Source organism: Palaemon carinicauda, chromosome 43 (genome assembly GCF_036898095.1).
Source record: "Palaemon carinicauda isolate YSFRI2023 chromosome 43, ASM3689809v2, whole genome shotgun sequence".
Lineage (NCBI taxonomy): Eukaryota > Metazoa > Arthropoda > Malacostraca > Decapoda > Palaemonidae > Palaemon > Palaemon carinicauda.
Genome location: NC_090767.1, coordinates 12,431,977 through 12,445,321, shown reverse-complemented (window position 1 = coordinate 12,445,321; position 13,345 = coordinate 12,431,977). Strand labels below are relative to the sequence as shown.

Genomic DNA, 13,345 nt, shown 5'->3' with positions numbered 1-13,345 from the left:
ATATGAATCATCTGTTTTATTGTTGTTAATGTTTTTAAAATATTATACATCGTTTATTTCCTTTCTTCACTGGCTATTTCTCCCTGTTGGACCCCTTGGGCTTATATCCTCTTGCTTTTCCAAGTAGGGCTGTAGCTTAGCTAATAATAATAATAATAATAATAATAATAATAATAATAATAATAGCGTCCAACACAAAAAGTGATTATTGGCTATTGCCTTGAAATTGACTTTCATGCCCGAAAATAAAAGACTGCTAATCAGTTTTCCCTTTTCCAGATATGATGGAGCGAGATCGCCAACCAGCTGTTAAGTGCAAGTGCACTTCAACTATATCACAGTTCCCACTTCCCTTCTTTCATCTTGCTGTCCAACTTATCTTGGGTTTGCTCCCAGTTGCATGTGAGTTCTGATTGGCCTCCTAGGACCCTGGCTAAAGTAAAGCTACTCACAGGTCTGGTAGCTGCCTGGCCATCGTATACACCGACTTCCCTGTCGTTATAACAAGTAAGGTTGATTTTACTTTTGGGTCATCTGATCATGCTTTGATTTCATTAGTGGTAAAGGCAGAACAACCTGTTCCTAATGTATATTTCAATGTAAGATTTATATAAAATCTCAAACTGGAATGACATATAAGTGATTTTTTTAACATGAATTGGTCATAATTGTATAATAGTGTTGAGCCTATTGTTCATTTGAATGAGAATCCTTTCCTCACTGGGCTATTTTCCCTGTTTGAGTCCTCAAGATTATAGCATTCTGCTTTCCCAACTAGGATTGTAGCTTAGCAAGTAATGATAATAATCTAGTCAACATAATCGGTAAGCGTAGCACTTTGGATGCGTTAAGGTACCGAGTGAAGGACAAACCATGTTTCAATGATGATTGTTGACGTGGTCATTTGGAGAGGCAGGAGGCCTATCATCTTTGGCAGGGTAACAGCTCAGATTTGACTTTGAATAACTATACTCAGGTAAGAACTGATGTTCAGAGTTTATGCTTCAACTGAAATGGGATACAATTTAACTAGAAAAGACGCACTTTCTGGTACAACACAGGAGCATAAGTGGTGGTCTACCCTTAAATCTGCACTCTTTGGTGTAGACGCAACAATTCCTCCTTTACTTAAAACAACTAGCTCAGTCATGCATTGTCCAAAGAAAAAGGTAACACTTTTGGCTGATGTGTTTGACAGTAAACAGAGTAATGAGAAACTTGGTCTTCCGCATTCCTGTTTTCCTGAGGCTGAACTAACTAGCTTAGCTCTTTGATCTCGTGAAATTAAAGCTCTCTTGAATGACCTTGATGCTTATGGGGGTTTTCCTTAGCTTTTTATAAAGACTGTAGATTTCTTAACTCCAAAGTTAACGGTTATTTCCCACAAGTTAGGATAAGGTTCTTTTAGCACTTGTTGAAGATTGGTAATGATACTCTATTATGTAAATGTATTTGCGGTAGCTCTAGTCAAGCTGTGATTACCACCCATTTTCCGTTGCCCCCATTTTATCTAAAGTTTTTGAACGTCTTTTGGCAAATTGGCTAGATATGAATGCTGAGCTTGATCATCTGTTCCCTAGTCTGAAATTAGGCTTTGAGAGGCCTTGGAGCATGTGATGCCGCCCTTATAATCTCCAATGCTGTACAGAAATCCCTTGATTGTGATAAGAGAGTTCATATGATTGGCATCAATTTTAGTGCTGCCTTAAACCTTGTTAATCACGAGGCACTTCTTTTCAAACTTAAACAGTTGGGAGTGGGGTGTCTTTTTTTACCATTATTATTGAATTCTTAAGTAATATATTGCAAAGAGTAGTTGTTGATGGGCTCCATATTGAGCTTAGGAATATATCCGGTGTTTCTCAGGGTAGTGTTCTTGGCCCATTACTTCTCGTACTATATGCACATGTGGTTTCGCCTGGAATTCAAGTTTGTTGCAAGTATAGATGAGGATGACTTTTTTCTTTTTTGCTTCAATATAATCTCCTGAATGTAGATCTTGGGTTGCTGAATCTCTAGATAGAGAATTGGGTACAATTAGTATATGTTGCAAATTATGGGGCATGAAGTTGAACCATAACAAAACTCTAGGTTTGATTGTAAGTAGGTCGAAGACTGTCACCTCAACATCCAGATTTCTGCATTGATAATGTTTCTTTAACTAAATACGACTCTTTAAATTTTGGGTGTGATTCTTGTAGCAAATTTACTTTTGAGAAACATTTTCAATCTGTTTTTCAATTGAACTATTAATAGAATATTGAGAAAGTTGAAATTTTTTATGATAATCTATTCTGAAGAAGTTTTAATTCTTTCATTCTACCTTGTTTCGAATATTGTTCTCCTGTCTTGTCTTCAACTGCTGACTCTCATCTTGATTTATTGTACAAGAACTGGCGGTTTATTGAATTTCTTATTCGTGATTTAGATATTAATCTCTGGCACAGTCATTCAGCTACTTCTTTATGCATAATGTATAAAATTTTTCATAACTCTGACCAATCTTTGCATCCAGATCTTCCTGGACAGTACCGTGCTGCTCGTAATACTAGATAGTATGCCGTTAATTCTAACAGTCTTGCCTTCTCCATCAAAAAGCTCAATAATACACTGTATTCTAGAAGTTTTATTCCAGCTGTGAACCAGACTGTTGAATGATTTTCTTAATCAGGTAGTTGAATAGGGGGAACTTGAATAGTTCATTTATGAAATATCGATTTCAATGTTGTTACTGTTATTAGAATATCAATTTCTTTGTTTCTTTTCCTCGCTGAGCTATTTTTCCCTGTTGGAGCCCTTGGGCTTAAAGCACCTTGCTTTTAAAACAGGGATTGTATCTTAGCTATCAATAATAATAATGATAATAATAATAATAACAATAATAATAATAATAATAGTAATAATAATAATCATAATAAAAATAATAAAAATAATAATAATGTTGTGTAGTATGTGCAATGTCTAAAATGTAATTTAGCTAAAAGTTTAAGAATACTAATATATTTACTTTCTTTCAGAATTATATACCTGTGTTCTAAGTTTGCAAGAGGATGCGTTAACAGTACTGGAGAGATTCACTTCACTAATTACAGGTAAGGTGTTCATGTGACTGGTTTATTTCAGGTACTATGCACTCTTAGGATATCATAAAATACATTAACACAAACCAAAATTTGTGAAATTCAATCTAATTATTCCAGTCTTCCTTCACCCAGTGAGCTATCCTAAACATATGCTTCTTTCCCTTTTAATTGCAAAAATCCTCTGATAATTATGACTAAGCCCTTCGTCATCACAACCATTCAGATCTTACTAAAGAATTGTGAAATATTCATTTTTTTCATACATTGTCTCAACTTTAACTTACCCATATGTCCATGTCTGTCATGCACAATTATAAATATTGTAATTGCAGCATTCACAGAAAATATGTATACATATACATATACACCAGCAAAATATACTACCCCACAACGAACTAGCAAATCTCCTAATTTCGCCTAGCGTACCATGTATAAAAAGGCCAACCTATTTTGGATTCCAAAACTTAACAACGTATCTTTCAGCATTCCTTGCATGGACATCATTTTCATAATTGTAATCTTTCACTACTCCAAACACATCTTCCTATTATAACCTTTCATTTTCCTATCTCATTTTCTGTTTGTTTTTCTTTATTCTTAAGAATAGAAAAACTCGCGCGCGCACTGGTAGGAACAACTACAAGAACTTCATCCATGCCACATATAATACCTTTATATTCTCATCCCCAAACTTCTTCTATGCTGAAGTGTCCAGTCTGTATCTCATTTTTCCTCACGTATGCTTCTTTAAACGCATTTGTCTTTCTATGCCTTACGCCGGTTTTTATTCTCACATTTATACTTGTCTTGAAGATCATGCGGTATTGTCACTGAATACTTACATACTGTTACACACACACAGTCATAAACTCACTAGTCTCACGATTCTGTCTTCTCTCCATGAATTAATATACAAACTTTCCTATATGATCTGCCACTATTACTACACATTTATATTACTTTGTAGTATAATTACTGCCACTAATAATAGTTAATTTATATGTTTCCCTTATGACAATCGACTCGCGTATTAATATCCTCTTTAGCTATGGTAAACAGCTATTCAAGGAGAAGGAGACTCCAAAATCAAACCGTTGATCTCTAGTTTTGTATGGTGCCATAGCCTCTGTACCGTGGACTTCCACTGTCTTGGATTAAAAGAGTTCTCTTGCTTGAGGGTACAGTTGGGCACACTATTCTATCAAATTTCTCCTCCTCTTGTTTTGTTAAAGTTTTATAGATTATATAGGAAATTTTTATGTTAATGTTGTTACTGTTCTTAGAATATTTTCTTCTTCCTTGTTTCCTTTCCTCACTGGGCTATTTTCCCTGTTGGGTCCCCTGGGTTTATAACATCCTGCTTTTTCAACTTGGGTTGTAGCTTAGCAAATAATGATAATAATATTAATGACAATAATAATAATAATAATGATAATAATAATAATAATAATAATAATAATAATAATAATAATAATAATAATATAATAATAATAATAATAATAATAATAATACATTATGCATTAGCAAACCTCTTTAGAATTATTGAAACAGTATCATTCTCCAACCATCTACTCAAACCATGATTATTTTTAAAACTCTAGTATTTACTTTGTTGAACCCTCATCAAGCTGTTTTTCATTGAACCATACTTCTATTAATTCCTGAGATATTCTTTCTCATATGGCAATTGCTTTTATATACAGTTTTACCAGCCCTGGTAAAATGGGCAACGCTAACTACAATTCAACATAAGCACATGTATTGGGCTTTGCAGTACACACTTCAGTTTTCTAGTTCCTCCCCTTTTAGCCTTACCTGCTACTCACATTGCTTTGTACATCCTGGAGGAGATGTATAAAGGTGGCTACGATGATAAAGTAATCTTGTCCTGGAGAAGTGATCCATTGACCATTATTCCAAATTAGAATCATTCTCCTATCTGTACTCCATCTTTTATACCTCAGTTCACCACATACAAAACCATTTTAATTTGCTTTGTCTTTCACAGTCCTTTCCCTGACCAATCTCACTGCAATTATAACAGGCAACCAATGACCATCTACCTGCCACACCCTCTTTTCTGTACATCATCTGTCCTTCCAACTCTCTGATTTACACTTCTATTTTTACTTGCCCAAGCATAAAAGATTCTTTAGCTCTGGTAAGAGCTCTTCAAGGACACTCCAAAATCAAACCATTTTTCTCTAGTCTTGGGTAGTGCCATAGCCTTTGTAACATGGCATTTCACTGTTTTGGGTTAAGAGTATTCTTGCTTGAGGGTACACTCAGGAACACACTTCTTATTTCTCATCCCCAAATGGCTCCTTTCAATAGGTTTTTGGTTTGAAATCCCTTACTTTGATTAGTGATACCAAGTTGATACCATCTATTAATATTTGTGCATCGTCTTAAACTGACTCTTCACACCTTAGCATTACCTAGACAGCCACTGCCATAGTTATACTTTTAGCTTTCTATTCAGTCACCACTAGTATTGCTCTAGACATTTACATTGATTATCCATCAACTATTCAGTATCCATTTCTGTTTGCTGCCTATTCTTATATAATTTTCTTTTAATGATGGCATAAGTCTTTTAATAGTTTATATTTGTCATATCTGTTTTGATGATGTTACTGTTTTAAAAACATTTTAGTAATTTTTTCTCATCGTTTGTTTATTTCCTTATTTCCTTTTCTCACTGGGCTATTTTTACCTGTTGGAGTGCTTGGGCTTAGAGCTTCTTGCTTTTCCAACTAGTGGTATTGTGTGTGTCTTCTCTAACACCTACCACTGTCTTGAGGGTGCACTCGGGCACACTATCCTATCTAATCTCTCTTCCTCTTGTTTTTTAAAGTTATTATAGTTTATATAAGAAATTTTAATTTTAATGTTGTTACTATTCTTAAAATATTTTATTTTGTTTCCTTTCCTCACTGGGTTATTTTCCTTGTTTAGAGCCCCTGGGCTTATAGCATCCTGTTTTCCCAACCAACTAGGGTTGTAGCTCAGCAAGTAATAATGATAGTAATAATATACAAAGGACTCTTTCCATCTAATTGCTTGCCTTACTACTTTAGTAAGTGTCTTCTCGAGGTATCATTCCAGTGTTTAACTCATTATCATGACTGTCTTTGTTGCATTATCTTTAAGATATAGGGACTCTGATCAAGCATTATATACACTATCCAACGTTGTTAATCAAACTGTGTATAACTCAAACACGAACATATTTTATGCCCTGGCAAATGAATCTATTACCTCTCTGTATTTCACACTGGACTACATAAATAGGGTAATGTTTCTCCCATGTGATATCAAAGAAGACCTTTACTTAAAGTCTCATTTCGTTTTCCATTTTAGACTATTTTGTATTCTATTCATCTGGAATTTTTCATTTCTAATTTTCTTTCTTTCTATATTGCATTCCAAATTCAGTAACATTTCATCCAGGAAACTTTTTAAGCGTTATAGAAGCTGTTTGAGCAAAGATCTGGCAGTAATTTTAGTCTTATGGAAGCGTTCTAAAGGTTACAGATGCAGTCTAAACAAAGAACTGGCAGTAATTCTTCTATTTCTACATTCACGTTTCTACACATTTTCCTTTATTCTTTTATTCAATCTCACAGAAAATTCTTGGTCCCAAAATTGAAACTTACAAATACTAACTGGTTGACACTTTTCTTCTTTGTCCATTCTTTTGCATGAATTATTTGTTCTCCAATAAAAACACTTTTTTTTTTAATCACATTTATCCATAATAGTCTTAATATCTGCTTTCATTTTATTTCAACTATAATCAATTGAGCATCCTACCAATAACTTTACTCCTTCAAAAGTATTTATTTTATAGGACAACTATTCTACAGTAATATTCTGGCTGTCATCTCTATATACGTAAGCTATTTGGATATTTTCTCTCTTCAATTACATGTCCTTACCTCCCTCAACAGCAAATGATACAGGGCTGATAATTGATAGAAATCGGCATTTTTCTCAAATAGTTTCATTTTTAAATCTTATGAAATTAAAGTAACGATATCCAAATAAAATCTTTCTGGTGACTTGCGTTCCTAATTCTCACCACCTGCTTGCCTTAGTACTTTGTCCCTTCTCATTTCTACATTATTATTATTATTATTATTATTATTATCATTATTATTATTATTATTATTATTATTATTATTATTATTATTATTATTATTATTATTATTATTATTATTATTATTATTATTATTAAGCAGGATGCGATAAGCCCAGGGGTCCCAACAGGGAAAATCACCCTGTGAGGAGAGGAAACAGGGAAAAATAAAATACTTTAAGAACAGTATCAACAATAAGATAAATATTTCCAATATAAACTATAAAAAGTTTAACAAAACAAAACAAGAGAAAGAGAAATTAGATAGAATATAGTGCCCGAGTGTATCCTCAAGTAAGAGGAACTTGACCCAATTTATGGTCTTTCAGACTTTATTTTTTCTTTGCAAACACTCAACCAGTCCTTGTAAATTATCTGAACTCTCTCTCATACTTCAAACATTAGACATTGAAACACTTACTGTCATTTATTCACGTGTATCACATTATGTTTAATGTCCACTTGCTTTCTCCCTAAAGTGAAATATGTCTGTCCAATTCTTTGACCACTTGACACATTCTCTAGCTAAGGTAGCCCCAGGAAATCTCTGCACCAGTACCTTTCGTGAAACTATTTTACAATCTATTTGTTACTCGTGCAGTAATTCTGCCATCTCTTTCTTGCAATGCTTATAGGAATAAATCTATTTTTTACCATCCAAACGTACTTCACATAACCGTTTTCTTCATGTGTAGTATCTCACACTTGCAGCCTATCTCAATATTGGTACTATGGCAATTATTATTATTATTATTATTATTATTAATTGCTAAGCTACAACCCTAGTTGGAAAAGCAGGATGCTATACGCCCTTGTGGGCCCAACAGAGAAAATAGCTCAGTGAGGAAAGGAAACAAGGGACAATAAAATCTTTCAAGAACAGTAACAACATTAAAATAGATATTTTCTATATAAACTATAAAAAAATAACAAAACAAGAGGAATAGAAATTAAACTAGTGTGCCAGAGTGTACCCTCAAGCAAGAGAACTCTTTTGAGATAAAAGGTAATTAACCCAGTTCTTGATAAACTTATAGTATTTTTCTCATACTTTCGAATCACCTACCATTATCTTCTCTCTAAATATGTATAAGGGAGTCTGTCCATCTAATTGCTCGACATGCTAATTTAATAAGTATCTTAACTCATTATCAAGGCTGCTTTTTTTTTTTTTTTTTTTTTAATTTTTTTTTTTTCTTTTTTTTATTTTTTTTTTTTGCATTATTTTCAAAATATAGGGACCTTTATCAAGCACTATATACTCTACCTAGCGTTGTTAATTAAACGGTATATAACTCGTACACAAATTTTTTTTATGCTCTTGCAAATTGACGAATTACTAATGCCACCTCTCTACTAAATTTCTGTGTTACCTCGGTCTCTATCGTACACTAAACCACATCATTAACAAATACTGTATCTCTCTCTCATGTGATATTATACAAGACATTACATTGTCTCCTTTCATTTTGGAATCAACATGATATTTATCTATAATGTTACTTGACACTTTTCTCTTTTTTCGGTATTGCACTCAATATTCAGTATAATTTTTTTCCATTTCCTTATATTTCCACAATCATATACACTTTCTCATTCACTGTTTCGTTTAATCTCACAGAAGATTCTTAGTCTCACACAAGAACTTACAAATACTAAATGGTTCACACTTACCTCTGTTTCTCCATTCTTTCACATGAATTATTGGTTCTCCTATACAATGTCTTTTTATCAAATTCATCTGAAATAGTGTTTATATCTGCTTTCATTTTATTTAAACATTTTAAACCTATTAGCTATGGTACGCAGCTCTTCTAGAAGCAGGAAACTCCAAAATCAAACCATTTTTCTCTAGTCTTTGGTAGGGCCATAGCCTCTGTTTCATGGTCTTCCACTGTCTTGGGTTAGAGTTCTCTTGCTGAGGGTACACTCAGGTACACTATTCTATCGTATTTCTTTTCTTTTTTTATAGTTTAGGCTATATAGGAAATGATTGTTTTAATGTTTTTACTTTTCTTAAAACATTTAATTTTTCCTTTTTTCCTTTCCTCACTGTGCTATTTTCCCTGTTGGAACCCCTGGGGTTATAGCATCCTGCTTTTCCAACTATGGTTGTAGCTTAGCAAGTAATAATAATAATAATAATAATAATAATAATAATAATAATAATAATACAGTACTGTCATCTCAGGATGCCAGAAAACCTAAAATCAATCAATAGTTTCAAATATCCACTTGTGACCTCCCTTAACAGCACGTGACCCAGAGCCTATCACTAATACTCTCCAACATTTTCCCCCCAAATAATTCTTGCTATATCTAACGATAAACTGAAGCAAGCTTGTTAAAGTCTAGCTTCTCAATGCCTATCTATCTGTTACCTTGGTACGTTGTCCTTTCCCTTATGTTGTATGCTCTATTAGTGTTATTCATGTACTTTTCCTTTTAGTTTATTATAAACAAATTTCCTTTAAATTTCCTTAGAACTACATGGACTAGAGTCAAATAACCATTATGCATTACAGTACCGATTTTTATTCAATGAACTATCTACTTGCACTCATTAACCTTGCACAAATCAACTTGATACAGACAGTACGACAAAGCATATAAATAGCCCCTATGTAATGCTATGCCAGACATTCCTTCCAGTGTTGCCTCATTTTCCATTCTAAACTCTACTTGAATTTCCTTTAAAATATGTTTTCATACACTTCCTAGTTTAATAAACCCCCCCCTCTCTCTCTCTCTCTCTCTCTCTCTCTCTCTCTCTCTCTCTCTCTCTCTCTCTCTCTCTCTCTCTGAAGAATCTTTGTCTCACTGCAATCATACGAATATCGAACTGCATATCTGACTCCTTATTTTATTTCCTTTTCTGTCATTCCATTCTTGCACATGAATCATAACTTATTCTTCATATTCTTCTGCAATTTTCCCTATGTCTGCATTCATCTCTCATGAACCAAATTCAATTGCTCATTTTCCCACCAGTGATTGATCCTTATCACCTGTACATAATGCATTCATTAAGTATTTCTTCACAGAGGGAGTTCTATCTCTGCCTGTTCTCTTCAATCAAGCATCTGACTTCATTTAGTTCTCTTTTATTCTTGCAAGGAACTTGACCATTCTGACCAAAGTTACTCTTAAAACATACTTTCCTTCAGACTCAAGTTTCTCACATGACCAACATTCAATCTTTCCCTTTTCAATCACCTGTTTGCAGAGGTCAATCTCCTACAAATATATTAAAACTCTAATTCACTTTCCCTCCATTCTTCTCTATTCACAGCATCATCCAATTAGCGTTCTTCCTTCGTTTCATTTCCAGGCACCATCTCTGCATTTCGGGCAACTTCAACATTATTTCGTGCATTTTTGTAGTAAATAAAAATTGACACAGTTCTAGATACAACTAATAATATTCTTAAATCCTTCTGAAACGTCTACCACCGACTTCACCCTAAATATAAGTACACTCTGGCACACTATTCTATCTTATTTTTCTTCCTCTTGTTTTGTTAGTTTTTTTTTTTATAGTTTATACGAGATATTTGTTTTAATGTTACTATAGTTTATACGAGATATTTGTTTTAATGTTACTGTTCTTAAGATATTTTATTTTTTTCTTGTTTCCTTTCGTCACTGGACTATTTTCTGTGCTGGAGCCCTTAGGCTTATGGCATCCTGCTAGGGTTGTAGCCTAGCAATTAATAATAATAAGAGGTCTGTTCCTCTGTGTCATCTTAGAGTAGGGTTCTAGTAGTTAATGATAAAGACTGCTTTCATTACATTGTTTTTAGGATATAGGGACCCAAATTTTAGGATATAGGGACCCAAATTTATTTGTTTGTGTTTCAAAATTAGATTACTAATATAATATCAACGCTTTACTAAATATCAGCCCCAGTCTGTATTGTAGACTAAACCACATAAATACATTCATATAGAATTTTTAATTGGCAATTTATATTCCATTCCAAATGCAGTAAAATTGTTACTATTTCCAGAACCATATTTTGCACATCGTCGTTCAGTCACACCATAAACTTTTTTCACATGAATCATGGATTTTTCTATACATTCTATTCATCACATTCATGTGTAAAATAGGCTGGTTGTCTCGTTATTTAAAGCATAAACAATTACCTATCTTACTCTCTAATAAATATAGATTTAATCTCAATATATTTTTTAGATTTAATCTCAATATATTTTTTAATTATGAATTTTGTCATATTTAGATAATTTATTCCTATACTGCACAAAGAATTTCACCTTTTCCTATACTGCACAAAGAATTTCACCTTTTCCTATACTGCACAAAGAATTTCACCTTTTCCTATACATAATTCAATTGATCTCCTAAAATTTCGTGTCCATTTCGTGTCCATATGATTTGTCTAGCAATAATTTCGTGTCCATATGATTTGTCTAGCAATAAGTAATTTATCAGCTTCATTTGGCTAATAATTATGAATCTCAAAATATGCTTCGAGCATATGCATGTATAAACTTTCCAGTCCATTTGGCTAATTTGCATAAATGATACCTACTTTGTAAGTTTCTTGTATATATGTATTGATAACTTTTCCAGTTTCCTTTGCCGAATATCCATTTTCTATGTTCCCCATTTCTTCCTCATTTTCTATGTCTCAATCATACATATAACTTTTTCAGAACTGGTTGGAATCCTGGTGCTTCGAGCAGCAGATTGGGGTATACTTGGAAGGGCAACATCGCATCGCCTGTCTTCCGGGTGGTACTGGAAGAACCTGGAACCAGCCCTAGACCACCACCAGTGAGGGGGGGGGGGGGAGACCCTATCTTTAAAAATTCGGAAACCAAATAGCTAAAGGCAACTCAAGAGGCCAAAATTGAATACTCATTGAACTCTTAAACACCATTCTATGCTGTATCTGTGAGAAACCTTCAAATAAACCTTTGATTCAAACTTCTATTGTTTGAATAGTCCCCCTTTTTTTTGTATTTTGCAGTTTTGAAATGAAACTAGTTTTAAAACATAAAAAAACGACTTGAACGTGAGAATACAAACGACTTGAACGTGAGAATACAGAGTTGACTGGCGAAATTGTTGACAGGAAAAATATACTAAAGCCCAAATAAAGCCAAAATATTGTATGCCAAACAATTTTAAATAAATCCAAAAGATTTAGAGCAAAAAATTATTCAAGGCAACATTCAAACACGGAAATACAAAGTTGACAAGCAAAAAAAATATGACTTAAAAGACTTTTGACTTGAACAATGAAATACACAAAAGTTGACAGGCCATTTTTATACATAATGGAAAACTTCACTGCCAAACTTCACTGCCAGAAAACTGCCTAAGCACAAAAAAAAAATTCTTTATATATTCAAAATGTTTACGAAGAGTGTCCAGAAACTGCGTTATATAAGCCCTGGATTACCGGCTGACTTTTTTTTATATGGGGGGGGGGGGGAGGGCGGCACTCCTCTTGATGGCTCACAGGACTGCCACTCTCTCCTCTTGATGGCTCACAGGACTGCCACTCTCTCCTCTTGATGGCTCACAGGACTGCCACTCTCTCCTCTTGATGGCTCACAGGACTGCCACACCCTCCTCTTGATGCCTCACAGGACTGCCACTCTCTCCTCTTGATGCCTCACAGGACTGCCACTCTCTCCTCTTGATGCCTCACAGGACTGCCACTCTCTCCTCTTGTGGGCTCACAGGACTGGCGCTCTCCTCTTGTGGGCTCACAGAACTAGGGCTCACAGGACTGCCACTCTCTCCTCTTGTGGGCTCAAAGGACTGCCACTCTCTCCTCTTGATGCCTCACAGGACTGCCACTCTCTCCTCTTGTGGGCTCACAGGACTGCCACTCTCTCCTCTTGTGGGCTCACAGGACTGCCACTCTCTCCTCTTGATGCCTCACAGGACTGCCACTCTCTCCTCTTGTGGGCTCACAGGACTGGCGCTCTCCTCTTGTGGGCTCACAGAACTAGGGCTCACAGGACTGCCACTCTCTCCTCTTGTGGGCTCACAGGACTGCCACTCTCTCCTCTTGTGGGCTCACAGGACTGCCACTCTCTCCTCTTGATGCCTCACAGGACTGCCACTCTCTCCTCTTGTGTG

General features: G+C 34.7%; 1 long non-coding RNA gene across 1 annotated transcript; it reads left to right on the top strand.

Annotated features, from left to right (window-relative positions):
* Positions 1–203: 203 nt before the first annotated feature.
* On the top strand, positions 204–12,159 carry LOC137633967 (uncharacterized). Its single transcript, XR_011042386.1, has 3 exons — positions 204–507; positions 3,018–3,092; positions 11,905–12,159. It is a non-coding gene; the product is annotated as an uncharacterized lncRNA (long non-coding RNA).
* Positions 12,160–13,345: the final 1,186 nt, after the last annotated feature.